At 44.1% G+C, this 26415-nt stretch overlaps 1 long non-coding RNA gene across 3 annotated transcripts; it reads left to right on the top strand.

The window, feature by feature from the left end:
- The first annotated feature begins 13572 nt into the window (after positions 1–13572).
- LOC143441485 (uncharacterized) lies at positions 13573–24654 on the top strand. Of its 3 annotated transcripts, XR_013108953.1 has the most exons (4): positions 13573–13775; positions 14438–17863; positions 19849–20002; positions 23802–24654. It is a non-coding gene; the product is annotated as an uncharacterized LOC143441485 (long non-coding RNA). The 3 variants fall into 3 exon arrangements; XR_013108952.1 differs by having other exon boundaries at positions 13573–17863; positions 19862–20002; XR_013108951.1 differs by having other exon boundaries at positions 13573–17863.
- Positions 24655–26415: the final 1761 nt, after the last annotated feature.

Below are 26415 nucleotides of genomic sequence, written 5' to 3'. Positions count from 1 at the left end.
TGCCTCAACCTGCCAAAGTACTGAGATTACAGGCCAAACCCTCCATTGTCTTCCTTCCACAAGATACCCCTGTTGTGATAAGAATATTTATTCATTCAACCATTATTCCCCAAGGAATGTGAGTATAGTTGATACTATGAGGTAGATAAATCCTATGCTAAGCCCTGTAAATACAGATACAAACAAGATCTAATCTTCATTTTGGAAAAATTCTCAATCTAATAATGAGAAAGTCACATTCCTCAACTGTTACCGTAAGATACAAGGAACAATAAGGGGAGAAGTGACAAACTACCAATTAATATGGAAACTCTGCATTGGAGGCACATCCAACTCATCAGGGAAATTCTGGAGGGACAATATCAGGGGAAAACAAAACCATCCAGTTCCATGTCATTTTTGAAAGATGAGGACTGGGATGGTGGAGGAAGAGACGATATTACAAGATAAGCTGGAAGATGGCAAAGACAGAGAGTTATGGGCATAAATGGCTTTAGATGAGGTTGGTAGATAAAGTCAGTGTAAGACTGTGGCATAGATTGAGGCTGGGAAGGTGGGAAAAGCCTTCCTATAATCGTACAGCTACACCAAGGTGAGCTAGGTTTAAATGATATCTGAAAACCATTGAGTACCAGAGAATGGACAGTGGTCAGTTCATGGAGGGAGCTGACAATGGAGAAGGGAAGGTTAGGTAGGAGAGCTACTGAGGTCATTACACTAACCACAGTAGGCTAGTTGGAATGGAGATGGAGATGTGAGTTCTAAAAGAGACAGAGGATTTTGACCCATCTAGAGGGGAATAGAGGGGACGGGTGTGACAGCAGCTTTTGCTGACTCTCCTCAAATGGTATGCTGTCGGTAGGTCATCATCCCGATGCTGTTTGGGTCTAACTACAAGGCAGAGGTGCAAGCCCCTGGATTCCAGAAAAACACCCTAATTCTGGGAGCTAAAGAAGCCCTGAGCTGACTCAGTGTTACACCTCAGGAACAAAGGAGGAAAGAAAGGGAGACAGATGGATGGATGGATGGATGGCTAGATAGATAGGTAGGTAGGTAGATAGATAGATAGATAGATAGATAGATAATAGCAGCCTCACTGAACCAGATGGTGACAGCTAAACCAGGGTCAGATTTTGAAAGCATCATCCTGGGAGCTAGAGAGATGGTTCAGTGGTTAAGAGCACTGACTGCGCCAGGCTTTCTTTAATCCCAGCACTTGGGAGGCAGAGGCAAGCGGATTTATGAGTTCAAGGCCACCCTGGTCTACAGAGTGAGTTCCAGAACAACCAGGACTACACAGAGAAACCCTGTCTCAAACAAAAACAAAAGCAAAAACAAACAAACAAACAAACAAACAAAAAGCACTGACTGCTCTTCCAGAGGTCCTGAGTTCAATTCACAGCAACCACATGGTGGCTCACAACCATCTGTAATAGGATCCTATGCCCTCTTGTGGTGTGTCTGAAGATACTACAGTATACTCATACATTAAATGAATAAATTTAAAAAAGAAAAAGAAGAAGAAAAAAGAAAGCATCACCCTTTCCTGTTTCCCTGCTACAAACGCCTGAATCTTCTATTACCCTTCCTCCGCCCCTGTCAGGAGCTTGGTTACTACAAGGGACATCTTTTCTTACAGAAGTCCCTGTAGCATGAGCTTCACTTGCTCTCCCCTCCCTGATGCCCTCTTGACTTCTTTAAAAATAAGTTTTCAGAAGCCAGGCATAATGGTGCAAGACTTTAATCTCAGCATTTGGGAGGTAAGAGGCAGATAGATCTCTATTAGTTCTAGGCAAGCCTGGTCTATATAGTTAATGCTAGCTAGGCAACCAAGGCAACATAGTGAACCCCTGTCTTGACAACAACAACAAACCCCCAAAACTACCTACTTACTTTGAGCTCTTTCCTATGCTACGTGCTTCTGAAATTTTGTCTTATTTAATCCTTTTAATCATTGGGAATAGTTACTAGTGCTTCCTTCGTTTTATGGGCAAGAATTGTTAAGTAAGTTAAGCCAACCATGAAGCCCAGACGCTGAAGGGTCACTGTTCCCTTCCCTTTATGTGAGATATCTGGAAATGTGGTGGCTAAATGGGAGGCAGAGGCAGGCTCTGACATCCAAGGTCCAGCTTTTATGTGGGTTCTGGGGATCCAAACTCAGGTTCTCACGCTTATGAGGCAACATCCTACCAGCTCAGTTGTCTTCCAGTTTATCAGTAGCAGTCTGTACTCTGTATTTCCCTCTTGGTAGCTTTATGAGTCCTAAGTTGACTCCCACAGACAGTCTCTTAAATGTATGTCTCTAATCTCCATTCCTTTTGAAATGGTTACTCGTGTGCCTTTTTTTTTTTTTTTTTTTTTTTTTTTAATGTCCACTTGATAATACCACAGCCCTCAGGTCCCGATGTCAGCTTTCTCCCTGAGCTTCTTTATCCTTTCTGTTGACCCTGCCCACTTCTCAGGCTCAAGCCCTTGGATCCTCTTGAGTTAACCCTTGGTCCTGTTCTCCACATCCCATTTGTAGCTATTACTTTTGTGGAGTTTACCAAGATCTCTGGGTTCGAGGCCAGCCTGGTCTACAAATCGAGTTCCAAGACAGCCAGGGCTACACAGAGAAATCCTGCCTCAAAAAAACAAAAACAAAAAAGGCCTAGCAGTGGTGGCGCACACCTTTAACCCCAACACTCAGAAGGCAGGGGCAGGCAGATCTCTGTGTTCAAGGACAGCCTGGGCTACAGAGTGAGTTCCAGGATAGCAAGGGCTACACAGAGAAATTCTGTCTTGGAAAAAAAGAGGAATGCGTGAGGACACACAAGCCCATCTGTGGTACCAGCTTAAGTGAAAGGCTGGCAATAGGAAAAGAAGCCTCACTTCCTTTGAGGGGGAAAGAAAGGAAGAAAGAATAAGAAAATACCGTAAAGCTTACCTGCTGCCCCATCTTATAAAGGCATTTTCTCAATTCAAGTTCCTACCTCTTTGATGACAATCAAGTTGACATAAAATTAGCCAGCACATTTGAGAAAAAGATGATGAATTCAGCTCCTCCCGTGCAGAGCCTAAATCGATTGTGTTTTAGCTGAGTCAGGGTGTCTGGTAGGTAATGGGACACATGGCTTTGGAGCTCAGGAAAGGACTAGAAGTTGACAGAGTTGAAGTAATACCTGAAGTAATTCAAGTAGATGAGGTCATTGGGAGGGCCTGGACGCACAGCCTCATTTTAGGGATGGGCCTGGGTTGGTGAGTAGAAGATCAGGAAGTCAGGAAGTGGAGGCAGCAAGTTTAGACAAGTAGTTCAGAAGGTTTCTCTATAAACATGGAGGAATGTGATGCAGTCGTAACTGGAGTAGCCTGAAGCTGTGTGTGTGTGTGTGTGTGTGTGTGTGTGGTGGTGGTGGTGGTGGTGGTGGTAGTGACGATGATGATGACAGACAGGACACACTCATGTCTATTAAGGAACAGGGTCTGCTGACTTCTAGTTCAGGGCTATTGGATCATCCCGACCTCCTTGAAAAAGTGCTAGCCCAGTTAATATCAAGAATTCTGGGTCAGACAGAGACATATTCTTTTGGAGGAGACAGCCTTCTTTGTCTCTGAAAAGCCACAGACTACTTTCAACCACTTATGGTGACTCTGCGCCCCTGCCTCCAGGGAATCACTTGAGGATTGACTCAGAGGACCAGTTTTTCAGGATGACTTATCTTTGCAGGTCCTGAAGATATTTTTCTCCCAATGGACCTGCAGGAGACACCTCTATTTTTTCAAGACTCTGCTGTGGGTACCTGCAATGGGTTCTGGCAGTGAAGCTGGAGAACCACTCAGAACCCAGGAAGATGGATGTTTCTCTCAGCTTCTGCAATGCAGTTAAGTTACTCTGACATTACCCCATGCCTGTTTGATGTCCAGCCCTACTAGTACAACTGTGGGTCAGAGTTCACCACTATCTCCTGCCACCTGGAGACAGAGAAAATAAATGGAATAACCTACCAGTTACAACATAGACTTCTGGAACCTTGTAAGAGAGCCCTCAGGACAGGGAATCCAGGAGAACTCTTCCAGGGAGCCCAGCATTGCATACTTGATGGAAAAAAAGACAAAGCTATAATTTCCAAATACCCTCTATCACCCTGAATGATCCTGGGCATAGATCTTCTGCTGTTCCTTCCTTCCTTTCTTCTTTCCTTCCTTCCTTCCTTCCTTTCTTCCTTCTTCTTTCCTTTCCTTTTAATGGCAACAATAATTAAAATTTATTTATTTTTCTTAAGCATTTGTTTCAGAACCAGAAGACAGAGCACTAGGAATGTATTTGTACAAATCTTTGCAGAACATCTACTTCTGGGAACAAATTATAAACAAATGTGGCTTCCTCTCAAAACCTAGAGCCGTCCTTGGTGCTTGCTGATAACGCATCTGTCAACAAATCCTGTTCATATCACCTTCAAACGCTCAGTGCCGAACACCTCTCAGCACTCTCTTTGCTTCCACATTAACCCAAATGCCCATCACTCTGCCTGGTGTAACGCAGGAGTCGTGTACCATGCTTCTGTCTTCCTCCCGCTGGGCCATGCCACACCCAGAACAAGCAGTCCTCTGAATCAGAGTTATCTTTTCCCATCGAAGCATCCCTGCACTGCTACACCAAGTACTACAGTGACTCCGTCTCACTTAGAGTAAGGTCAAAGTCTTTATGGTAATCTTCCAGACTTGCTCTACCTGCTTCCCTCTCAGACGTCTTTGACACTGCTTGTCTGCTGACACTGTCTGCTAGCCACTCGGATCCCCATAAGATGCTCACCCACATGCTTACCCACCAGCCCAGACCCTTGGTATTTGAGGATACTTTTGCCTACAGCCTCTTTCTCTCAGATATCTCCACCACCCAGCCGCGCCTCTCTCTTCCATCTCCCTCTGAGTACGCTGAGATTATAACCACTTTACTTAGCTCTTCTACCCATCACTCCTTTGTTGTCTCCCAAGGGCTTAAATATATCTATCTTGCCTGTTCAGTTATTACTCTTCAGATGTTCCCTCATTCTGTCTGGTTTTGAGACACACTCTCACTATGTAGCCCTGGCTGACCTAGAACTGGCTAAATTGAACCAGATTGGCCTGAGGCTCACAGAGCTCAGCCCATCTCTAGCTCCGCCTCTCTAGAGCAGCAGGCTTAAAAGTGGAGCTGCCCTGCTTGGCCAAATGATGTAATCTTGTTGAAGACAGAGGTTTTATTTGTTTATTTATTTATTTATTTATTTATTTATTTATTTATTTATTTATTTGGTTTTTTGAGACAGGGTCTCTCTGTGTAGCCCTGGCTGTCCTAGAACTCACTCTGTAGACCAGGCTGGCCTCGGACTCTTGTTTTTGTTTTTTTAAGACAGGGTTTGTCTATTTGTTTGTAGCCCTGGCTGTCCTGAAACCACTTCTGTAGACCAGGCTGGACTCAAACTCAAGAGATCTGCCTGCCTCTTCCTATGGAGTGCTGGCATTTGTTGTTGTTCAACTGTACTTATTTATTCTGTGACTGGCTTCTTTCCCTGAGCATAGTGAGCATAGTGTCAAGCAGGGCCGAAAGAGAAGCACAACCAGGGTCTTTATTAACATCCCCGCCTCAGATCTACAGTTTTGTACCTGCTCATCAACTCACTCAAACTTTAGTTCAAAGCCCGCCTCCTCCCCAAGTCCCCATCCCTGCCATGGACCTTCTCTGGGCACCATGACCGCTGAGCTAATTTCTATCCCATCTCCCTATAAGCTCACCTATAAGCTTGCTTGTTTCTCTAAGCCTTCTGTTTCCTTTGTCCTGGGTTCTTAGCTATTTCCATCCATGCATGAGTGTGGTGGGCCTCATGTCTCATCTGTTTCCTTTTTTTTTTTTTTTTTTTTTTTAAAGGCTAAGTAATTTTAAAATGTGTATATGCATATGTGCCATCAGGTCCTCTGATAATGTGATATGCTATGGGCCATTTTCCTCCCCAAACATGATATGCCTAACCATAGCACTTTGCATACACATTCATGTGTTTCTGGAGTCAGATCCCCATTTTGGGGTTGGGGGGGGGACTCTCTCCTCTTTCCCTCCCCTCTGAATTTCTGGTTGTGGTTGGCTCTCCGGATAGTCTTCCTCAGCTCCTTTCAGAAGCCAGAAGTTTCTTCTCATATTATCAACACTTACTTGCAAGCAAACTATAATGTTGTTTTGTGATGGGTTTCTCCCTCTGCCACTCAAGCTGGCTGTGCTCTTCTCCTGTCCCAGGCTCCTGAGTAGCTGTGCACCTGGCGACACTCAGCCATACATATTTTATGCATCAGTTGACTTGACCCCAAGAGGAAGGAACTATTATGGTCCCAATCTTACAGATGAGAGAACTCTGGGTTACTTGCTTTGCCTGTGCCTCCTAGTTGCAAGTCAACAGTTTCTTTCCTCTGCACAATAGATGTGATCTATTAACGGCTGTTTTCTGTGACCTCTCGATTCTACCTCCTGAAACCTGCCTTCTCCCTACCCTAGCCCCGCACCCTATGAGGTCATCCCCTGGTTATTTTTAGCTGCTGTTATCTGTGATTGATCCCATGTCCGCCACCTGAAGTCTACCGTCTTTACCCCCACTGCTCTACCACCCTCTTTTTACCCAAGCCACACGTCAACTGACCACAGGTGGCTTTTTTGCTTGTGCACATATGAGCTGTGGCAGGGTTTCATTTCCCTTTCCATTCTCAGCTCAGCTTTGCTGGCCTCTGTGATTCTCGCTGGCCCTAACTGAGACATAGCAGGCCTTTTCACAGTGGCCTGGGCATTTCTGGTTCCCAAATCACAACTGAAGTCCAAGAAGGAAGAAGACGGCTAACTGAGTGCCTTATTCTGTTCTAGAGCCTATGTGAGTCATGGCGACACAGAACGTAATTCTGAAAGGCCTCAGCTTGTAGATACATACAAGTGCCCTTCTTACAGGCTCCTGATGTTGTGAGGTAACTGGCTTCATTCCTTCCTCTCTCTAGATTTTGATGGTTGAGGACCTTTCTGCAGCACAACTGACCGTTAGCTGCCCTTTGGCCAACAATATACTGTTCAGACTCTGTATGGGAAAAACACCTGCCCCGGGATTTAACCACTTCTTCCCCAGCTCAAATTTCAGACTAGCCAGAAAAGTTTTACTTGGGTTTATCACCCACTATTTTTCTCTTAGCTGGACACTGCAGTATATCACCGCAAAAGCAATTTATGAAAGTCTATCAACACGTAATATGAAAAAATGCAAATAAAAATGGGATCCAGATGGGGAGATGGTCTGGTGACCTTAACTCAATCCCTGCTACCCACATGAAAAGCCAGATATGAGGCCTTTTAATCCCAGCACTCTGTAGAGGTAGGAGGATCTCTATGCTTTGAGGCCAGCCTGATCTATATAGTGAATTCTAGGACAGCCAGGACTACACAGTGAGACTCGGTCTCAACAAAAGAAAAATAAAAAAAGCCAGATGTGATGGTACACATAGGTAATACCCATGGTAAGCTCAGGGTCAGAAATAATCAAGAGAGACCCTGCCTTAAAAGCAAAATAGATAGGTGGCTGTAGCTCACACCTTTAATCCCAGTATTTGGGAGGAAAGGGCAAGTGGATCTTGGAAGTTTGAGGCCAGCCTGATCTACAAAGTGAATTCCAGACAGCCAGGGCTACACAGAAACCCTGTCCAAAAAAAAAAAAAAAAAAAAAAAAAAAAAAGGAAGGGAAGGGAAGGGAAGGGAAGGAAAGAAATAACATCCTAAAAAGCTGTCCTCTGACCTCTACATGGGTGCTGGGGTACACATGCACCTATGCCTACACCTACTCCCACACACACACACACACACACACACACATACACACACAATGTACAATTTGATAAATTTAATAAACTGAATACACCTGTGTGACCTATACATGATCAAAGAGTTAAACATTACCAGCACTTAGAGCCCTACCCGAACCCCACCCTAGCTTCCTCCTACTACAAAACTCCAAAGGTGGCTACTATTCTGTTAACTTCTAAGGTAGAGATGAGTTGGTCCCACCAATGCAATTTCAAAAGAAACATCATCTTGATCACCAGCCTCTTGGTGTTTTGTTTTGGTTTTTGTGGCAAGGTTTCTCTCTATATATAACTCTGGCAGTCCTGGAACTCAGTCAGTAGACCTGGCAGACCTCAAAACTCTATCCGCCTCTGCCTCCTGAGTGCTCAAATTAAAGGCATGTGCATCCACACATACTGTGTTCTTAAAAAAGGGCCTAGGCTATATCTGATCACTTCTTCTGATGTTGAAGCTCTCACCCCACTACTGATTTTACTCCCCACCCAAGGGAAACTAGAGGCTCTGGGAGGAGCTTCCTACCTACCTGACAAGGCACTTGGGCCTTGACTACTTTAATGAGAAAAATCATCACCTTACACAAAGTCACCTATTGCATTGACAAGACTATTCTGGTAACTTGGTTTTATTTTTTATGTATGGGTGCTTTGGCCATATGTCTGTATACCACATACATGTGAGTGTGTGGTGCTGTATAACCCAGAAGAAGGCCTTGGATTTCTTAGAACTAGAGTTATAGATGGTTGTGGCCTGCCATATGAATACTGTGAATAGAACCTGGGTCTTCTGGAAGAGCAGCAAGTGCTCTTATGCTCTTACTTGCTGAGTCATCTCTCCATCCCTAGTGGTGTGAGTGTGTGAGTGTGTGAGTGTGTGTGTGTGTGTGTGTGTACAGCATCAGGTGCCATCCTCAGTCACTCTCCACCTCACTATTTGAGACAGTCTGTTACTGAATCCAGAGCTCAGCCATTCAGCTCTACTGTCTGTCTAGTATTCTAGACTCCTGTTCCTTTCTCCAGTAACTGGATTACAGGCACATGCTGCATGTCTGGCTTTTCACATGAGAACTGGGGGTTCTGATCCTTGTGCTTATGCAACCAGACCTTTATCCCTCTTACTTAAAAAAAAAAATCCTATCACTGGAGCTATCTCCCTAGCCTCTCATTTTAGTTTTAAACAGTTTAAATACACACACACACACACACACACACACACACACACACACACCAGCAGCAGCAGCATGTACACCACTTTCTTTTTTGTCCTTATTGTTGTTTGTTTGGTTTGGTTTTTGTTTGTTTGTTTCAGAGACAGGGTTTCTTTGTATAAAACCCCAGGCTGTCCAGGAACTCACTTTGTAGACCAGACTGGCCTCAAACTCATAGAGATCCAAGTGCTGTGATAAAGGAGTGATTAAAAGTGTACCACCATGCCTGGCCCTTTTCTGTCTCTCTTCCTCCCTCCCTCCTTCCTTCCTTCCTTCCTCCCTCCCTCCCTCCCTCCTTCCCTCCCTCCTTCCCTGCCTCCTTCCCTCTTTCCCTCCTTCCCTTCCTTCTTTTGTTCCTTTCTTTCAATTTTTGCCAACGAAATCCAATCCCTCATCTTATTCTTCCCAGAGTTTGTAAACACAGTAGTCATGTTTCAAGTACAGAGACACCCCCAGTGGTTCCCGAGTCCCAGGTTCTTCCTGTAGGGACCCTCAGACCTCCTGTGTCAAGGATGTATCCCAAACATTTGCAACAGTGTGCTTCTCTGGACACCAGTCCCCAGAAACGTTTTCAGAAAGCCGAGCTCTGAACTCAGATAAGTTGAGGGCAATGCTACTTGATCTCCATTCTGTTTCTAGTATTTTGTTTTACATGAGCACAGAGTGGACTCTAGGAGATCCTCAGAGTAGAAAACTTGGTTTCGCTTTGTTACTATTTTCAATATTTATTTGACCTAAACTACTTTTATTCCCCCTGCAAAGTGTCTAGGATTTTTCTCAGACTTACAGTCCTGAGAACAGCAAAGAGCTTTAAACATTCTTTAAAGATGTGTTGTTAAATCTGGGGGCCACTGGCTCCTGGTGTTTGTTACTAGACTGTCCAAATCAAGATGGGCTGTGAGTATAAGATACACACCAGATTTCCAAGTCTTAGTATAAAAGTAAAGTGTCAATAATGCTTAAAAGATTCATTTATTTTTATTGTATGTATGTGACTGCTTTGCCTGCATATATATTTATGTCCTATGTACCTGCAGTCTCTGAAGGGGCCAGAAGAGAGTATAGGATCCTCTGGAACAGGGGAATTATAAATGAATGGTTATGAGCTGTCATGTGGGTTCTAGAAACTAAACTCAAGTCCTTTTTAAGAACAGCATGTCTCCAGCCCCCAAATGTCAATTTTTGCATTCATTACATGTTGAAATAATAACTTTTTTTTTTGAAATTTAGGTTTAAATGTTATTACAATTAATTTCACTAACATGAATAATGAACTATGCCACAAATCTCAGAGCGAAGAAAAGCCAGTGGCTGGGAGAGAGTCGAGCTGCTTGTGGTCCTTGCTACTTGGAGATGGGTAGAAGAAGGCTGGTGATCTTGGCTCTGAATCTGAAAGCTGTGATTAGGAACCAAAAATCTGTGTGAGGGGAACATGCTAAGTTCAGGACAGCTCAGAGTTTCAGAAATATGAGGGTGCTCAAATAGTCATGCCCAAGATCAAGTGGCTAGCCTGGTCTGGGGCTTGGGAGACAGTTATGGGTAGAGTTGAAAAGGAAACTGTTTCCTCCAGGTGACTCATCTACAAAATGGGGGTGTAATCTCGGGGCTAGTGAGATGATAGGGTGACATTACAGGTTAAAAGTGTCTGGCACTGCACAGACATGCAGCAGCTGCTTGGGAAGGGCTAACTCTCCGGTAGTCTCATCGTTGTGGTGGTTAATTTCAGTTGTTATCTTGATGTGATCTAGAATTCATTTAGAGACAGGCCTCTGGGCAGGCTTGGGAGGGATTATCTTGATTTGGTTAACTGAGTGGGGAAGGCTCACCCACTGTGGGTGGGTACCATGATCTGGAATGGGATCCTGGACAATATTAAAAGGAGAGAGAGATAAACACGAGCCTCCCTTCATCTCTGCCTTTTGACTGCAGATACAATGTGTCCAGCTGCCTTACTCTTCTGCTATAGGATTTTTCCCTGCTACCATGGACTGTGTACCCTCAAACTGTGAGCCCCCCAACAAAGCAAACCCTTTCTTCTTTAAGTTGCTTTTGTCAGGATCTATAATCGTAACAGGAAATAAAAGAAAAAAAAATACAGCTAAAGTCTTTGCATTAATGTTTTCAAAGCCAGGGCGTCCTCTTCCGGGGCCTATGGGATTCATCCACACAGGTGTTCTAAAAGTCCCCAGTGCAGGCAGGGTGAGATGTTTCTGGAAAAACTTGTGGGGAATGAGGAGAGGAGGCTGCTCTGCCCTGAAGCAGCTAGTATATGCAGTCCACAGTCCCTGCAGTACCTCACAGTCCCTCGCTCAGCCAGGGAAGGCATCAGTAAACCCTGCTTCATTCTAAACCTCAGCCTCTGCGCTGGCTCAAGCGAGTCGGCTAGCTGGGCCCTTGCCTGTTTTTGTTCTTGCCATCTTCTCTCTTCCAGAAAGCTGCTCGCTTTCTCTTGACCCACAAAAGACATCACTTCCTTGAAGACTTGGCTCGTGTTAAGCCTCCTGGCGGCTTCTTCCTGGGGCAGAGGGCCAAAGTCCTGACAAGACTAAGATGAGGTTTTGGAACCAGGCCAAGCTGGAAAAACAGGAAAGATGACGAACCAAGCTGCCTCCTTTCTGGGGACTGTTTATTCCACTGTTCCTTCAATTGAGTTTTGTGGGCATTTTTCAACCCTTGACATTTCACCCAGTGCATGACTCTGGCTTTTTCCTGCCCTACCCCCAGCACATCACTAGTTATAGAGACTGTTGGATGGATTCACTCCTGGAACCACTTGGCTGGCTGCACCCAATTCCTAGAAACCAGGAAGCACACAGACTTATCTTAAATGATTGTCTATCATGGTCAGTAGGAGGAGCCGTCTTCTAAAACAAGCCCCTCTACAACTTCTTAGGGTAAGGAAATCATGTTCCTCTTTGTTGCCATGAAAAGGGAAGGCTCAGAGTGCTTCCCCAAAGTCACAGCCATGCAAGTGTAGACTCCAGAAATGAGGAAGGTTGGAAGCGAGAAAGGGTGATTATGTATTCAGGGCAGAGTCTTGCGTGGTCATGGGCATTTCTCCTGTGATTTCTCTTCTCGCTCCACCACTTACTGGCCTAGGAATGTGGGCAAGTTCTTAATAGGAGGCAGTGTAGGGAAGCAGTTTAGAGTGCAGGCCTGGGAGTCAAATGTCAGCTCTACCATCTGCTTGTTATGTGACCTTGGGCAACTTCCTTCGCCTCTCTGCACTTCGGTTTCCACAGCTATAAAGCAGGGTAATAATAGTACCTACCTCATCAGCTTGTTGCAAGGATTAAACGTGATAATCCAGGGCAAGCACTTAGCACACTGTCTGGCTCACGGTCCGGTGCCATCTATGTCAACTATGGGATGAATGTGGGCCTAGTCAACTTTGGCCACCACCTGTCACCCTGGTGGCTCTCGATTACCACTTGGCACATGATAGGTATTTGCTGCCTTGGCCACTGAAGGAGCGGTTAGAAATTGACTCAGTGTTGCTGAAAACAGGCCTCAGGCAAGTGTGTAGGAGGAGATTCTGGAGGAGGAGGATTTTCAAGAGTTTCCCAACCAACAAGCAAGTAATTGCTCTCTGCACGCTAGTATAAACTTGAAAATATTTCCAGATGGGAAATACCCATTGGATCCATATGTCACACCCATTTCCAATGGCAGCCCATGCGGACAGAAACATTCCTGTATTCACACCTATAGAAGTAAGCTATACTCACTTAGCTATTCACTGTATGCCTTTTTAAACATCCCTTGTGCCGTGGCTCTTACATTTTAGCCCACGGCATGTTTGATTCTTCGGGTTTGCTAATGTCTGGACCTTAGGGGTAGGCCCAGGTGGGATAGACCACAGAATTCACAAAACACTTAAAAGGTAGTAAGAAATTCACAGTGCAGTGACTCAGTCATTCAACATACTCTTAGCATTTGGGACTTCGGGGAAACTGGAAATGATGAATCAGTGTGTCACCTGGAGTCAGAGAGAGATCTGAGACTGAATCAGCAGAGGGCCTTACTTGCTGAATGGGTATATACCTTCTCACTAAGCCTCAGCGAGAGGACAGGGTGAGTAATATGGCGGTGATTAGCACAAAAGTAACATTTTTGCTACATAATTCCTTTTATGTAGGGAACAGAGCAGAAGGAGCCAGACAAGCCGGTTTCCATGGCCTTGGGGCCAGTCACTTCCCTTCTGTGATTCCCAGGTTCCTCATTTGAAGCGTGGAGACAATCTCCTTGCCTTGAAAGGCACATTTTCTTTACTCATTCATTCATTCACTCACTCACTCATTCATAAAAGATGGTGCTTCCTAAAGGCTAGATTGCTCTATGTGGTAGCTATCTGGTGGTGGGGGGAAATGGGGTCATTTGGTAGATTATATTATTGCTCAGCAAATATTTATTTCGCCTAGCCCTCCCCACTTCGAGGGGAATATAATTTCCTCACTCTGTTGAGACTGGATTTAGCCACGTGACTCGCTTGAGCCAGAAGAATCCGAGCGGAAGCGGCAGCAGCCAGATCTGAGCCAGCTCCGAGCCAGCTCTGAGCCGCTGAGTGTTTCCTTTTCCACCTCTTGAGCAATTGTCCTTGGCCATGAGAATACCAGATAGCAGGGAGTCCTTCAGCTGGACAAAGAAGGAACAGACATGGGAGACAGCTGTGTGTGACCCAAAGCTTGGAGGCCAGCCTGACCCGGCTAACCCACAGACCCCTGGGTGAGAAATGAATGTTCACTGTTATGCGAGATGAGTTTCTGGAAGCTTTAAGAATTTTTTTTAATTTAATTAATTAAATGAAAGAATGAATTAATTAATTTAGGTGATTGATGCTTGCAATGGTATGCATTCTATGATCTAATCAAAGTAATTAGAAAATCCCTTCAAAACTTTTTTTAAAATGAGAATATTAAAAATCTTTTCTTTTCCTGCTTTCTGTCCTCCTCTTTCTTATCACTCCCTCCTCCTGACCCCGACCCACCCCGTGTGTGTGTGGGGGGGGGCCAGATAGCAACCTTGTGTTGATATCAGTACCCAGAAGCCCTCCACTTTGTTTTTATCTTTTAATTAAATTATGTATTATTATCATGTGCATGTGCGTGATGCATGTGTGGGCATGTGTGCACAGCATCTGTGTGGAGTCTGAGTATGACTTAGTGGAATCAGTTCTTTCCTTTCATCTTTGCATAGCTTCTGAAGGAGGAACTCAGGTCTCCAAGTTTGTACAAAAACTTCTTACCAGCTGAGCCCTCTAGCAATTTTGAAATATTTGAATTATTGTTAATTATAGTAACCCTATAGTAATGAAGATGCATTCTTTCCTTCCAACTCCAGTTTTGTTTCTGTTCACCAGTGTTTCTTCTCTCCTTCTCTTTCTCTAGAAGTTGATTTTATGTAATCCCATCAAGAAGAAATCAAAAACCAAAGTGAATCTTTAACTGTCCTGACACTGGCTGTAGCTTGGAATCTGGAAAAGGATTTTCTGTTTAGGTGACATTTGACCTGAGATCCTAATGTCTAACAAGGACTGATCCTGTGGCCACCCCTGTGGGGTGGGGGAGAAGTGGTCTAGCCAAAGGAGAAACTATATATACATTGGCTTCCGAGTTGGGAGAAACTCCGCCCAGATTTTGATGGATGAGCAGAAAAGAGGTCTGAGCCCCAGACATCGCTCAGGCGCTATCTCACAACCTCAGCTCCAAAGCTGAACTTTCCAGACCTGTTTTTCTTCTTCCTTTCCCTTCTCAGCCCAAGAATGACATCACCATCTGTCTACTTAATTGCCCAAACTAGAAAGCCGAACCCTCCCCTTCTTCTAACCCCATTCCCCTCCCCTTCTGTCAGTCCGGAATCATCTGTCTTCCAGTCCTGCCAACACACCCCGTCCTTCTTTTTATTTAACCACCAGAGTTGAAAGCATTGTCCCTTCTTGCTTGGACACAGCAAGAGCCAGGCCCCTGACCTCCTGGCCTTTGATCCTTTGTTTGTCGGTTGTTGTTTTGTTTGTTGTTTGTTTTTTCAAGACAGGGTTTCTCTGTGTAGCCCTGGATGTCCTGGAACTTGCTCTGTAGACCAGGCTGGACTCAAACTTACAAAGATCCACTTGCCTCTGTTTTATTTTTAAGAAAGAGTCTTACATACTTTAGGCTGGCCTCAAACTAGGTGTGTAGCTGAGGTTGATCTTGAATCCTTGATCTTCCTGGTAGAGTCCTCCCAAGGGCTAGTATTATAGGCATGTGCCCTCTTCTAACCAGTGGGCTTATTTTAAAACCAATCATCCTTACTTCGTGAATGGGTACAGAAACTGTACATTCATATAAGAACTTTTTGGCAATTAAAAGGGGAATTTGGGGGCTGAAGGGATGTCTCAGTGGTTAAGACCGCTCGCTGCTCTTCCAAAGGACCTGAATTCATTTCCTAGCACCCTTATCAGGCAGCTTACAACTACCCATAACTCCAGCTCCAGGGGATCTGACACTTTCTTTTGGCCCCCACATTCATGTGCAATTATTCACCCTACCTCTGCCACATATATGCACATAGAAATATGTCTCAAAAAATAAAATAAGAACCAGACTTGGTAGTGAATGTCTTTAATCCCAGCACATGAGAGGTAGAGAGGCAGACAGATCTTTGTGAGTTCAAAGCCAGCCTGGTCTACAAAGTGAGTTCCAGGACAGCCAGGGCTGTTACACAGAGAAACCCTGTTTCAAAATAACAACCAACCAACCAACCAACCAAATAAAGGTAGGTGTGGTAGTACATGCCTTTAATTCCAGCACTTGGGGGTGAGTCTCTGTGAGTTTGAGGCCAGTGTAGTCTTCAGAGCTAGTTCTAGGCCACAGCTCCAAAGAGACTCTGTCTCAAAAAACAAAAAATAAATAAATGAAATGAATTTTTATCCCCTTTCAGTGGGTAGAGCAATGGAAATTGAACCAATCCAGAATCTGTGATTGATATTTTAACTTTATTTATTTATTTATTTATTTATTTATTTAAGTACACAAGTAGCTGTCTTTAGACACACTAGAAGAGGGCATCGGACCCCATTACAGATGGTTGTGAGCCACCATGTAGTTGCTGGGAATTGAACTCAGGACCTCTGGAAGAGCAGTCGGTGCTCTTAACCACTGAGCCATCTCTCCAGCCCTTTAATTTTCAATTTAACATTTTTGATTTGTTTCCTTATTTATTTTTGCAGTGCTGAGATTGTGTTTAGGGGCCTTGCCCTTCTGGTCAGTCACTCCAGGACTGATCTCCATCCCTGTCACTGGCTCTTGTAGTTTTCGAGTCGATCTCGCTGAGATGCACAGGCTGGACTGGATCCTCCCCTTGCAGCTTGCTGAGTAACTGAGATTAAGCCCTCTCCCATCAGCCTGGCCTTTGGTTTTACTTTTACATTTCTTCTCTCTTGTGCCAAGAACATGATTTTTAAAAAGTATATATTTTAGGCCCAGCGTGGTGGTGACGCACACCTTTAATCTCAGCATTCAGGGAGCAGAAGCAGGAAGATGTCTTTTAGGCCAAATAGGGTTACATAGTAAGATCCCTTTTCTACACCCCCTTCCAAACTTTACAGCCTTTTTTGTTTTAACCCCTACTGATTCCAATTAGTAGCACCCACACATGCCTGGGTATGGGGTCTTTACTGGAGGATGCCCAATTTATAAGAGGCCAGACCTCTAATAAAAGCAAAATCAACCAACTTACTTTTCCTTCCCTAGTACCCATCAACTGCCAGTAGCTCCCTGGCTAAGGGTGGGGGCTTGTGTGTCTCTCTGCTCTCCATGCTGGAGTACTGACTGGCTTGATCTTGCTCAGGTCTTGTACAGGCAACCACAGCTGCTATGAGCTCCTGAGTGCAGTTGTCCTGTCACGTCCACAACATAATGTTAATCCCCAATCCTCCTAACCTCTGACTTCAGTCTTTGTGCATCCTCTTCCCCAGTGGAGAAATACTTGGCTTTTAAAAAGTATGTTTCTATTATTTACGTTGTGTGTGTGTGTGTGTGTGTGTGTGTGTGCGCGCGCGCACAGGTGTGCCGTAACATACAGAGGTCAGAGAAAAACTCATACGATTCAGTTATTTTCTTCACCCATTTGAGTCCCAGGGATTGATCTCAGGTGACTCAGCTTGGTGGCAAACAGCTTTACCCAATGTGCCATATTGCTGTTGCCAAACCTGTTTTTTAATGGTACCATTAGATTCATTTGCTTTGCCTTACGATATCTATAAAAGCAATATTGTTAATGATATGATTGCTGGAGACATTTTATGATTAGAAACTTTTTTTTTTTTTTTTTTTTTGGTTCTTGCCTTTTGGGTATACTCTGGTGGGAATATATAATCAAATCACTCTGCTTAAAAGTAATTTGAAATAATTCCTCTGTAAACACTTCCACCATCAATTTAGTTTATAGTTTGGTACTTTGCTTCATTTTGCTTTCGAGTTCTAGGGATTACTTAAAAATCAATTTTGTTTTTAATAATTATGTGGAACATTTGTATCATCCCATAGCCCAGTCTAAAAAAAGTACACTCAAGTCAGTCTAGCTTCTATACCTGATTTCTCCACAAGAATATCTCCTTCCTCCATGGGAAATTTTATTTATTTATAAAAATGTATTTTTACTTATACATATGTGTTGTGTCATCTATGTGCATGTACCTGAGCGGTCTAGGTGAGAGTGTTGGATCCCCTGGAAATGAAGTTCCTGATAGTTGTGAGCCACCCTGCGGATGCTGGGATTCAAACCAGAGATCTCTGAAAGAGCACAAATACTCTTTACATCTCTCCAGCCCCCAAGTAAGTAAATCTGCTTGTGCCTGTGCGCCCGTGTGTGTGTGTGTGTGTGTGTGTGTGTGTGTGTGTGTGTGTGAGAGAGAGAGAGAGAGAGAGAGAGAGAGAGAGAGAGAGGAATATACTTTCTCTTTGTGCTTTTTCACCTATACTTTTCTGTCTCAGTTTCTCAAAAATCGGAAGGTGTAACAAAGCACACATCCCTGTAGTTGACAAGACTAACTGAACTATTGGGGTTAAAATACTACACAGGAACATAAGGGATGCTTGATACATATTAGCTGCCTTTATTATACCGACCAGGGGCAGGAGGTATAGAGGCCTGTGAGCAGGTGGGACCAGTTGAGTTAAATGGTGTGGGCCTCTGAGGAGCCACTCTGCCTTGTTCCTCTGCCCCTATAGGGGTGGTAAGAATCCTATAACCCAGAGACAAGATAGACTCAGAGATGAAAGCATGGATCAGAGCAAGATACTAGCACAGACAGTGGCCTCTAAGGTTCTACATACCTCCCTTCCCAAGAACATGGGTGTTGGCCACATACCTGAAACTCCTGAGACTCAGATGAACTCTGGAATAAGGAAGGGGAAGGTCCCACGTGACTATCTATATTTAACCTTCATTTATTTAGAGTATGTATTTACCACGGGACAGCATGGGCCCTGGAGATAGAAATTAAATCTAATCACAGGGGTGGGGTGGAGTGTCTTATTTCTTTTTGAGACAGTGTGTTAGGTAGCCCAGGCTGGCGTTAAACTGACTGTGTAGCCAAGGATAACCTTGAATTTCTGATCTTCTTGCCTCCAATCTCTGAATGTTGGGATTACAGGCACATAGTACCATGTCCTTTTATGTTGTGCTAGGGATCAAACCCTGGGATTCATGCGTGGTAGTTAAGTACTGTACCAACTGAGCTACATCCCTAGCTCCAAAAGGCATCTTGCATATCTGTCTTATGGCACAGTAAGAGATGAGGTCAGGAGGTCTCTGTGTGAGAGAATGGAAGATCAAGGAAGGAATACAGAAATACCTGCTGAGGGGCAGCTTTGCTCACTGCGTGTGTGTGTGTGTGTGTGTGTGTGTGTGTGTGTGTCCATGTGTGTCTGTGTACATCTGTGTGTCTGTCTGTGTTTAGGTCTGTCCTGTTTAATATGGAAGCTAGGAGCTCTGTGTGGCTCTGTCTCTAGAAACTCACATCATTGCAGAAAGATCTATTGGATAATACTGTTCTACTCTAGTGAGACGGCACACGTGGGAACGTTGATTGATGTGCATGGTGTGGCATCAGGTAGTACTGCTTTTGAAGGCCTGCCTGAGTGGTCCCATCTCTGTGCCCCATAAAATAAGCCCAGAATGATCCTCTGAGGGTCTTTGGCAGCTGCCTGTGTCTGTATGATTGTCCAAGTCTGTCTCTCAGGTTCTTTGTCCCTCCTCCTGTCTCTAAGAAACACCTGCCTGCAGTTTTGGCTCTCCCATCCCCATTCCTCAGACATGTTCCATCTCTTCCCCAAGTGTCTTTCTCAGGATCCCAGAAAGCCTCAGGTCAGGTTGGCTCTCCATCATCCATCGCCTAGGCTTGATGGAAGTGGTGGGACGGTAGGTGCCTGGAGGTGAAGAGCAGAAAGGGCAGCCTAAGTTGGTTCCTACTGAATTGCTGCTGGTTTATATTCCTGTTTTCTGTAGCCAGGTCCTTGGACCTATCAAAGGGTGATATGGAAGTCTGCCCCTTCCTTTCACCATGCTGTTTACTTTTGAATAAAGGGAAATGGAACTGCCCAGGAGTCCCATAGGCTACCAACACTTTCTATTCTCCAACTGAGACCTTTAGCTCTCAGTTCCATTCAGGTGCCCGTGCCCACCCCATCAAGGCTTCCTCCAGCATCAGAAGGAACAATTGCAATTGTTCTACGAAACTGATGCCCCAGACCCACAGGAAGTTCCCCACCCATCTCTATTGTGCAAAGATGATGTGGATACTGCGTTGTTGTCCAAGTTTCACTCAACAGATGCTGGCGGTGTGCTCTGAGCCAGGCCCGAGGGATGCTCGGCTCTACAGGACAAATGAAGCCCCTGCTTCTTGCTTGTCCATCCTAGAGGAAGACAGACATCAAATAGGAAAGGGGATTCGGGCAGAACTGCGTGGGCTGGTGAGTCCCTAAATTAGGCTACCTTTGTGGACCCCATGGCTAACCCTGTTCTATGGGGACTGAATCTCAGCTCCCTACCAGTTAGCTCTGCTGCCACCCGAAATTCAGTTGCTGGTATTACTCAGTATTTCTCTGAGCTGAGACCTCTGACCCATTCCACTTCCGGACAACGGGTGAGCGAGCGCTGGGGACTGTTGAGCAGTTTGTCAAGTGGAGACACCGAGTGGTCAGACTCTGGAACAGCAATGCTCAAGCTGGGCTGTGGAGTGGAAGCTAAGGTCGGAGCTCTGATCCAGACACAGTTGACTGTTGCCTCTGAAGCCTCAAGAAACCTTGTCTTGGCTCCACTTGCTGATGGAGCTCTAACCCTAGTCTAGGCAGACGGTTTGTCTTCCTAAACAGCATGTCTTTGTTTTGTTTTGTTTGAGACAAGGTTTCTCTGTATAACTCTGGCTTTCCTGGAACTTACTTTGTAGACCAGGCTAGCCTTGAACTCAGAGAGCAGCCTGTCTCTGCCTCCCAAGTGCTGGGAAATTCTCAATCTTCCTAATGCTGTGACCCTTTAATACAGTTTCTCATGTTGTGACCCCCAACCATAAAATTATTATCATTGCTACTTTATAACTATAATTTTGCCACTGTTATGAATTGCAATATACATATCTGATATGCAAGATATTTGATATCCTGAAATGGTCATTTGACCCTCAAAAGGATCTCAATTTATAAGTTGAGGACCAATGGTAAGGATATGTATAACATGTACCACCATACCCAGCATCATATTTTATTGTATATATTAATTTTTTTATTTGAGATAGGGCTTAGGCTGGCCTTGAACTTATGATCTTCTAACCTTAGCTTCCCAACTAGTAGAATTATAGTACTGCCATACCTGGCCAACAGCTTTTATTTAAAAATCTGTAATATTGGAGCTGGAGAGATGGCTCAGCGGTTAAAAGGACTTGCTGTTCTTCAAGAGGACCCAAGTTCAATTCCCAGCACCCACATAGCAGCTCATACCTCTCTGTAATATGTGTTACAGAGGACCAAACATCCCCATACAGACATACATACAGTAATGTACATACACTAATGTACATAAAATAAAAAATAAATTCTTACGCCTTTAATCCCAGCACTTGGGAGGCAGAGGCAGGCCGATTTCTGAGTTTCAGGCCAGCCTGGTCTACAGAGTGAGTTCCAGGACAGCCAGGGCTATACAGAGAAACCCTGTCTCGAAAAACCAAAAGAAAAAAAATCAGTAATATGTCTAGTATTACTTTTTAAATCATCATTTTCATTTATATTTTTCATACATTTTTTGATCATATTCTTTCTTCTCCCTTAGCTCTGCCAATATCCTCCCCACTTCCCCACCCCCACAAACTCCATGCTCTTTCCCTCAAAAAAGGCCCCTACAAAAAATGAAAATCAAAAAAGTCAAACCAATAAGACAAAGAAAAACAAACAAATCCAAAACAAGTAGTACACCGAAAACATGGAGTAAAAAAAAAAAAAAAGCAAAACAAAAACCAGGTATTACAGACAGGTGTTGTGTTGGCCAACAACTTCTGGGCATAAGGCTTGCCCTAGAATGTGGTTGATATACCTAGTGTCGCTCCATTGGAAAACAAACAAACCAACTGATTTTTTTTTTCTTCACCATCAAATAGAGACATTGTATCCACTTTCCCAGGTGTAACACTCTCTGTGAGTTCATATGCTCACTGGTCCTGTTGTGTCTGGAAAATGCTCTTTCCGTGGAGTCAGCCACACCTTTGACTCTCAAGTTTTTCCATTTCTTTTTCCACTAGACCCCGAGCCCCAAAGGAGGAGTTTGGTAAAGACATCCCATTTAGGGTTGAGTGCCCCTAAAGTCTTACTCACATTCTGCACATTGTCAGAAATGTGGTGGGTCTCAGTGTTTTGTTTTGTTTTGTTTTTCAAGACAGGGTTTCTCTGTGTAGCCCTGGCTGTCCTGGAACTCACTCTGTAGACCAGGCTGGCCTTGAACTCGTGGTTCTCAGTGTTAATCACCATCCACCGCAAGCAGAGGCTGCTCTGATGAGTGTTGAGCCAGGCTCTGATCTCTTGGCTTCTTGTTTGATTTATTAAATGTTTCACTTCAAGTTTTATTTCAGGTTTGCTTTTCTTTAGTGATTCTATTTCTTTGTTAAATTCTGGTTTCAGATCTTGAATTGTTTTCATTACTTCATTCAACTGTTTAGGTTTTCATGGTCTTTATTAAGGCATTTATTCATAACCTTCAAGGTCCTTGAAGAAATAAATAATTGCTATTTTGAAGTTTCTATTATGTATTCAACTAAGTTGGTTTTCCCAGGACACATTGCAATAGGGCTTCTGGCTTCTGGGTGAGTCACAGTGCCTTGGTTCTTCCTGTTTGTGTTTTGTACTGGGATCTAGGCATCCGAAGACACTATATTTGTGGTCTTTCTTGGTGTAGGTATCTAGTCTTGCCTTCCTTGAGTGGGTGCTCCAGTCTTGAGTTGCCATTGCCCAATCTGGGTCCCAGCCAAATGTGGCAGCTGCGGAGTCCCTGGTAGGGAGCAGTTCTGCAGGTTGGTGGGAGTCACAAAGGAATGTCGATGGGCTAGAAGAAATGGCTGGGTCCCAGCCAAGTGTGGAGGCTGTGGGGTCCCTGGCAGAGAGCGATTCTGGGCCTCAGCCAAGTGTGGCAGCTGTGGGTCCCTGGTAGAGAGCTGTTCTGTGGGTTTGTAAGATTACAAAAGAACAGAGATTGGGTAAAAGGAATGGCTGAAAGGGGCAACGGGAAAGAATTAGGGGGACCCTGGGTCATGAGTCCAAGTCCAAAGCTATGGGGGTAGACTCAGAGGAGAAACCCCTGGTATCACTTTCATAAATAAGAATTTTATAAAGCATCAATGTAACTGACACACATTGCCAGCATCCCAGAAGACATTTCAGGCTTTGTTATTTTAGTAACTTATCTTTTTTTGCTGCAGCAGGATACAGGACAAAAGAGAGGTAAAGGAGGAAGGATTTCTTTTGGCTCACAGTTTGAGGGGATACAGTCCATTAGAGCTGGAAAGCTGGGGCTCCTTACCTGGGCACATCTTGGCTGAGCAGGAAATGGAGAGGGAGTGCTGGGTCCCCCCGACTAGGTTTTTCCTTTTTCCTCTCTTAGTCTGTGTGTGTGTCCAGTGTATGGCATGATGCCCTCCATGAACAGGGTGCATCTTTTGTCTTCAGTCATGGGAAATGAACTCAAGGTCATCTTACAAGTGTGACTCCTAAGTCCCAACAGCCTCAGTAGTAGGTTGTGACTTCAAGTGGACTTGTATAACGGAATGAGGGGCTGGGAGACTTTTGGCAACAGTATTTTGGAACTTGCAATAATGAAACTGTTATTCAAAATCAAATGCACAGTGATTCGATGTTTCCTGGCACTGTTCATTCATGTTGTATTGTGTGGCTTCACTGTAGTCTTGGCTCCGAGTACCACATGGGACAGCGCTTTGCATACCGTAGAATCAGGAAATGCCAGCCAGAGCTGCCTGAGACACAGCGGCTTAGAGACTACTGTTTATTCTATGTTATAAATTGCAGTCTTTTTTTTACAGCACATGCAGTTTTCTGCTTTTATAGAAACATCATGATTTAATTGTGAGAAGTGACTTATTATTTTCCTATTTCATGCTCAGAATATTAACTATCAAATTAACATATATTTGTTTATCACTATTTTTTTCAATTGTATTCATTTTATGTGTATGTATATATGAGTGTTTTGTTAGCATATGTGTCTATGCATTAGGTGTGCGCCTGGTACCAAGGGAGGCAAGAAGAGAGCATTGGATGCCCTGGGACTGGAGTTACATATGATTGTGAACAGCCATATGAGTGTTTGGCATCAGCTGTGGTCCTCCAGAAAAGCAGCAAGTGCTCCTGCCCCCAAATTAGCATAGCTTTATATTATATTGTATTGTGTCAGAGCATTTAAAATGGCTGTTCAAGTGGTTGGTTCTAGTTTCATTAAAAAAATTGCTAAATAAACTTTGGTTTGGGATTGGGAGATAATTTCTAGCAATATCTGAAATAGTCCAAAGCCACCCTCGTATGAAGTGGTATTCTCAGCATTGGTGATTATAAAACCAAATTATCAATGACTCTAAAAAATGTTAACTATGCTCTGTGTTCTGCCATATCCAATATTTGGCCAAATGGAAAGACAGCTCAATGGATAAAATGAAGGTCGGACAAGCCTGGTGACCTGAGTTCAGTTCCTGGATCCCATAGTGGAAGGAGAGAACCAACCTTTGAAAGTTGTCCTTTGACCTTCACATGTGTGTCATGGCACTTGAACACACATAATATGCATATACAATAATAATACATATTAAGTAAGTATGATGGTTTGTATACACTCAGCCCAGGGAGTGGCACTATTAGAAGGTGTGGCTCTGTTGAAGTAGGTGTGTCACTGTGGGTGTGGGATATAAGACCCTCATCCTAGTGCCTGGAAGCCAGTATTCCACTAGCAGCCTCCAGATGAAGATATAGAACTCTCAGTTCCTCCTGCACCATGCCTGCCTGGATGTTGCTATGTACCCACCTTAATGATAATGGACTGAATCGATGAACCTGTAAGCCAGCCCCAATTAAAGGTTGTCCTCACAAGAGTTGTCTTGGTTATGGTGTCTGTTTAAAACCCTAAAACAGTAAGATAAATAAATATTATTAATAAATAATATAATTTTAAAATATTAAAATCAAATATTCAGTCAAAATGTAATTCTTTATGCAGAAATAAACATGTCTATCCCATTAGTGTGCAAATTTCCCTTTGAGAAATAATAAAATTGGGGGCCAGAGAAATGGCCCAGTGGTTAAGAGCACTGGCTGCTCTCACAGAGGACTCTGGTTTAATTCCCAGCACCCAGATGGCCACTTACAACTGTTTATAACTCTAGTTCTGGAGCATTAGACACCTTATTCTGATTTCCTGGGACACCAAGTGTATACATGGTACGCTTGGATATATGCAGGCAAAACTCTTATACAAGTACATTTAAAAAGAAATCTTAAAAATATTAGAAATCCCAGACCAAAGGTTTTGTTCCACGTGAGGGCCACATTCATGCTGGAAGCACTTTTTAGAAACCTACATCTGTACCTGCAATCCTTAACCTTGGAGAATTTCCCAGGGGTTCACCATTTCTGTTAAGCTGGGCCTTAGTATTGTATTGCAGGGTTTTATTGAGGGGAGTTAGGGAAACAGCCCCAGAGGTTGACTGCTCAGGTTCCATAAGGACCACGCTTGTTCATTCTGCACAAGTGGGCTCGGAGCCCTCAGAAGCACAGTCTTCCTAACCAGGATAGACACGTTCCTACAGAATGGCTTTCTTCTAGTCAGCTTTCGTGGGTTATCTTCCTTTCACAATGACCGTTAGGAAACCAGTTCATACCAGTGGCCTTTGGTTTTCAATTACCTGGGATCCTGTGACTGTCTCTCTTTGGCCTCACTTCGGATTGCTCTTAGCTTTCTTTGCTCATCCTCCCCACCCCCCCTTTCTATTTTTTCTCCACTTTTTTTTACTCCAAAATCAGTTCCTTTTCTTTTTTAAATTTATTATTATTTCTTGAGGTGACCACTTCAGGAACACGTAGGTGAGAGTACCCGAGCTGCCATGGAGAGTGGATATGAGTTCACCCCAGTGTGTGCAGAGCAGAGAAGACTTAGATCTTCCAGTTTGCAGGCGGCAGCCTTCTGGGATCACCCGGGATGGATGGGGTCTACAGCCATCTTTGTCCCTGGCATGACCTCCTCATACCAGTGATGAATGGACTAGGCTGTGATCTTGGTATTTGACCCATATCCCCCTTTAACCTGTGATGGATGGCCACTTGCTATGCACATATCTCCTCAAAGCAGAGGCAACAACCAACCTGTGCTTTAAAAGAGGAGATTTATGACTGTTAGATAAAAGAAGTGTTTTTACAGAGGGATAATTGGTTGCCAGGGTGACAGTCACACTGCAGCTGGTGAGCCGCTCAAGCTGGTGAGATGCCTGCTCCCTCCTTCCTTCATGGTCTTCGTAGTGGGGGAGTTGAGGTCCTTAGCCAGAAGTCAGGGAAAATGGCAGTTATTACTCTGAAGGATACATGTTCTTTCTTTGAATCTGTTACATTGCATTCTTTTGAGCGAGAAAGTAGTCCCAAATAATGGTCTCAGCTGTGTTGCTTCTTTGAATCATGTCAGAAAGTGAAGAAATAATATCTCTCTGTGTCTCTCTTTGTGTTTGTGTCTGTCTCTCTCTGTGTCTGTCTGTCTGTCTCTTTGTCTCCCTCTCTGTCTCTCTCTCTGTGTTTCTCTGTTTCTCTGTCTCTCTCTCTCTCTCTCTCTCTCTCTCTCTCTCTCTCTCTCTCTG

The sequence above is a fragment of the Arvicanthis niloticus genome, chromosome 2 (genome assembly GCF_011762505.2).
Source record: "Arvicanthis niloticus isolate mArvNil1 chromosome 2, mArvNil1.pat.X, whole genome shotgun sequence".
NCBI lineage: Eukaryota > Metazoa > Chordata > Mammalia > Rodentia > Muridae > Arvicanthis > Arvicanthis niloticus.
This window is presented reverse-complemented; position numbering and strand designations above follow the sequence as displayed.